Genomic DNA, 5,083 nt, shown 5'->3' on the forward strand with positions numbered 1-5,083 from the left:
CTCTCTCTCTCTTCCCTCTCTTCTCTCCCTCTCTCTCTCCTCTCTCTCCCCTCTCCCTGTCTCTCCTTTCTCTCTTTCTCTCCTCTCTCTCTCTCTTCCCTCTCTCTCTCTCTCTCTCTCTCTGTGTGTGTGTGTGTGTGTGTGTCAGGATGATAAGGGGGTGTTGAAGAAGGAAAACGGAGAGTGGGTATGAATAAATTTCATCATATATATGTATGTAGTTCTCACAAATAAATAAAAGAATAATTAAAGAAGGAGACACAGACCCAGGAGATGTTGATCATAAACAACAGGAGACATGTTCCTTGCCAGCTGCACTTTTGACCTAAACAAGAAAGCAGTGCATGCTGGTCTAAGGAGGGGTGGAAGAAGAAACCTCTCATGATTACACACCAAGGTAATAATATAACCTATCTGTACAGGGCGGAGACTATGGAGGCCAGCCTCAGGCAGAAGAGGACACGCAGACCGGAAGCACTGCCTCGCCTCTGCCAGTGATGATGCTTTTGTTTGGGGCAATGACTTCTCAAGTGGCTAAAACTAAGTCAAGAACTAAAGAAAGCGATTTAGGTCACCCATGGATCTATGAGGAGGGTCTGTCAAGACCACTGATTCATCCAGCTGAGGTTCCCAAGGCCCTGGTCAAGCTAGGACTGGGGAGGAAGGAGTTGCAGACATCCCACGGGGATAATCTTCTCCAAGATGGAGCTCTGAAGGGAAGTCGCCAGAGTAGACAGGGCCTGCACGTTCTCTGTTTGCTTTTCATTTCTTTGCTAATGGAAGTAGTCTGCTGAGGTGGGGCTCAGTACAGGAAACGGTGAATTTCAGGACAGACTTTTCGAGGAGGCAAACAGGAGGGAGATGAAGTGTAGGACAAGCCTCCCTCCTCGGGAGTGGGAATCGCCCTCCTTTCCCACGTAGTGAAGCCTCAGTACTGCCAAGGTGCTTATTCCTATGTGGCTTCAGTCTCCCAAGGCAGCTCATCAAATAAGAGATGCATCGGTACCAGGTGTGACCTGAGACACGGGCCCTGTACCCACTCATCTTATAAAGCCACCCAGGTGCACAGGATGCATCTTTTCGTTTGGAGCTGATGTATCAACGTGACACAAGCTAAAAGTCATCTGAGAGGAGGAAATCTGTTTTAAAAAAATGTCTTCATAAGACTGGGCTGTAGGCAAGCCTACAGAGCATTTCACAGTGATGGATGGGGAGGGCCCAGCCCACTGTGGGTGGTGTCCTCCCTGAGCTGGTGGTCCTCTGTGAAAGTGGACTGAACAAGCCACGTGAGCAAGCCAGCAAGCAGCACTCCTCCATGGCCTCTGCATCAGCTCCTGCCTCCAGATTCTATTCCTGCTTGAGTTCCCGACCTGACTTTCTTCAGTGATGGACTACAAGGTAGAAGTGTAAGTCAAGTAAATCCTTTCTTTACCATTTGCTTTTGGTCATGGTGTTTCATCATAGGGGGATTTGGGGAGTCAGATGAAGTCCTGGACCTGTGGTTCTTCAGATCCTGGCTCATTGTCCCCTTGATCAAGGGTCAGGGGTGGGGGATGGGGGTGGGGACAGAGAAAGACGGGGGCAGGGAACACCAGGGAAGTGAGACAGAGATAGAACTTGGGTGCTACACACTGCAAGTCCACGTGTTTCCCTAGAGTTTCTTTGGTTGTATCGGAGGAAGTGTAGAATAAGGGTGTAGCCTCTGGCCCTTTACAGTAAGTAACAAGGGGGCAGAGGCTGGACCCCACTTAGCAGAGCTGGGCCTACCTGAGGGTCCACATCCCCTCTCCCCCAGGGAGGGGGTGAGTTTGTCTTGGAGATCCAGTTTTGCCTGTAGCATGGGAGTCCCCATCCCCTCCCTTCCTGCAGCCCAAAAGAGGACCATGTCTCCCAGCAACCATGGAAACATCTCAGAGGACGGTTATATTGTTTTGAAGTGTTTTGAAATCTTATCAATGGTTTCCAAGGAAACATGAGATGATGAATAGTGGCCTTGCTAGGTAGGTTCAAGAAGGGGGGTGGGGTGGGATGGAGGAGGAGGCGGGGTAGCAGGCCGAATTCTTGGATCCAGACAGTTTTGGGCTGTTTATAGAGCTGGAGACACTTTGTAGTTAGGATGTTTTGATTTTGTTGTCCATTCAGCTTTCCACACAGCCACTCCTCGGGGAGGTAGCATTATTTGCACCTCAATTAAAGAAATCCTACAGTGTTTAAAAATGTCGAACTTGGGTCTGGGAAGAGATGCTCATCAGTAGGGAAAGCATGTGCTGCTCTAAGAGAAGACCTGAGCTAGGCTTCCGGAGCCTATGGCAGGTGGCTCACGAACACGTGTAACTCCAGCTCCAGGGAATCCTATGTCTTCCCAGGACACAAGTATTCACACGCATATACACTCACACAGACATACACACACAAAAATAAAATCTTTTTCTAAATAGTGGGATTTGCATAATGTTAGTTGATCTTGTGTATTATTACATTTAGGGGAAATAAAGATTAAAGTGGCAGCCCAGCTACGAAACTTAGGTCACAATAGTTTGTCAATCAAACACAGCTGCAGGGTCCTCATGGAACACTGGCAATCATCCCAGAGAGAAACAGCCAAAGCCTGGAACTTTCTGCCGACCACCCTCAATAGGCACTGTTCCCGCAGTCACCGGTTTAAATGCTTGGGCAATCTGAAAAGCCCCAGAGGAGACTGGCTTTGCCATCCTTTGGATAAACACCCTGAGAGGCAAGCATGCTTCAATCCTGTGTGTGGGCCACAGTGGTGAAGCATTTAAGACATGGGGACCAGTGAAAGGTAATTAGGTCATGGCGACTCTAACTTTGTGAATGGATTCAGTCAGCCTGTTGGTCTGGATTAGTTCTGGAGAAAATGGGTTGATATAATCAAGTTTGGCACCTGCCCTGAATCCCTCTTCCAAATGCATTCCCACAACCATGAGACCATCTGCCATGAGACCATCTGCCAAGGCCTCGCCATAGCCAACCAGATGCTGCCACTCTGAAACTTCAGAACGGCAAGCAAAATAAATCTCTTTTCTGTTTAAAGTACTTAGCCTCGGGGACTTTGTTATGGCAACAGAGATCACACCAGGTGCATTGTTCTTTCATCACTGTGATAGAATATCCGAGAAAACAACTTAAGGAGAGACAGACATGTTTTGATAAGTGGTCTCACGAGTTTTGATCTGTGATCTCCTGCTCTGTCGCTTCTGGACCACCATAGTGAGGTAGAGTACCATGGCCAGGAGTCCATCGGAGAGCAAAGCAACTCAGTTCATGGTAAACTAGAAGCAGAGAGTGAGAGAAAAGGGCCAGGGTAAGGCACACCCCTAACATATATCCCAGTGATCCAGTTCCTCTGACCAAAACCACCTCCTAGGTTCCATTACTCCATGCAGAGGACCCAAGTTCATATCTCAGTACCCACATCAGGTGGCTCACAACCTATTAACTCCAATTCAAGAGCTATATATACTGCCATCTTCTGGACTCTGAATGTACCTGCACTCTCATCTCTTTCTCTCTCTCTCTCTCTCTCTCTCTCTCTCTCTCTCTCTCTCTCTCTCTCTCTCTCTCTCTCCTCTCCCTCTCCCTTTTTCCCCTCTCCCTCTCCTCCCTCCCTCTTTTCCCTCTTCCTCCCTCTCCCTCTCTCTCTCTCTCTCACACACACACCTTGATTTCACAGACATGCATATACATGATCTTGCTTCCCCCTCTTTTTCTTACACACAGACACAGACACAGACACACACACACACACACACACACACACACACACACACACACACACATGGCCTCTCTGTAATCCTTCACTTATCCCCCTCCCCCATCATCCAGCAAGTAAGCCCTTGGCCCTCAACACACAAGCACACATTGGAGATACTCAGTGTCCCTTTTGATTTTAATCTATGGAACTCACAAGATGTTCCACGGCCACCTCACCAGACAACATTGTAACTTTCTAAATTCATCCATAACCTACCTCAGGGTTCATGTCCACTCTTATTTGCTTAGAAGAATGGTGAAGAAACATCCAAGTGCTCAAATTCTAGAAGTCTAGTCCAGTTTACATGTCATTCATTTCTTCTTCAAGTGAAACAAAATCTCCCTTCTTATATCCTGGGAAATAATTCCCATCTCTGCTCTCTACAAAGAAACTCTCTTCCATCTTTATTTATTTTTAAACATGTCTCAGTTAGAGTTTTACCTCTGTGAACAGACACCATGACCAAGGCAACTCCTTTTTTTTTTTTTTTTTTTTTTTTTTTTTTTTTTTTTTTTGTTTTTCAAGACAGGGTTTCTCTGTGTAGCCCTGGCTATCCTGGAACTCACTCTGTAGACCAGGCTGACCTCAAACTCAGAAATCTACCTGCCTCTGCCTCCCAAGTCCTGGTATTAAAGGCGTGCGCTACCACTGCCCAGCCCAAGGCAACTCTTATAAAGGATAATTTTTTAAAACAATTGTATGGGTTTTTTTTTAAGATTTATTTATTTATTTCATGTGTATATGTACACTGTAGCTGTACAGATGAGTGTGAGCCATCTTGTGGCTGCTGGGAATTGAGCTCTGCCTCACTCTCTCCAACATAATTCACTGTAGCTGTCTTCAGACGCACCAGAAGAGGGCATCCGATCACATTATGGGTGGTTGTGAGCCACCATGTGGTTGCTGGGATCCAAACTCAGGACCTTTGGAAGAGCAGTCAGTGTTCTTACCCGCTGAGCCATCTCGCCAGCCCCATAAAGGATAATATTAAATTGGAACTGGCTTACAGATTCAGAGATTCAGTCCACTATCATCAAGGCGGGAAGCATGGCAGCATCCAGGCAGGCATGGTGCAGGAGGGGCTGAGAGTTCTACATTGTGTTCCAAAGGCAAACAGGAGAAGAATGGCTTCTAGGCAGCTAGGAGGGTCTCAAACCCCACCCCCACAGTGTCATACTTCCTCTAATGGTGTCTCCTACTAGTGCCACTTCCTGGGCCAAGCATATTCAAACCACCACATGTGTTTCTCTCTCTCTCTCTCTCTCTCTCTCTCTCTCTCTTGCTGTGTGTGTGTGTGTGTGTGTGTGT

The 5,083-nt window shown here is 47.2% G+C and overlaps 1 long non-coding RNA gene across 1 annotated transcript in view; it reads right to left on the reverse strand.

The window, feature by feature from the left end:
• Positions 1 to 3,082: 3,082 nt before the first annotated feature.
• Positions 3,083 to 5,083, reverse strand: part of LOC116089284 — a 6,022-nt gene continuing 4,021 nt past the window's right edge. The window contains exon 3 of the long non-coding RNA XR_004118263.1: positions 3,083 to 3,293. This is a non-coding gene — a long non-coding RNA (uncharacterized LOC116089284). The remainder of the gene's footprint in view (positions 3,294 to 5,083) is intronic.

This window comes from Mastomys coucha, unplaced genomic scaffold (genome assembly GCF_008632895.1).
Source record: "Mastomys coucha isolate ucsf_1 unplaced genomic scaffold, UCSF_Mcou_1 pScaffold14, whole genome shotgun sequence".
In the NCBI taxonomy this organism is placed as follows: Eukaryota; Metazoa; Chordata; class Mammalia; order Rodentia; family Muridae; genus Mastomys; species Mastomys coucha.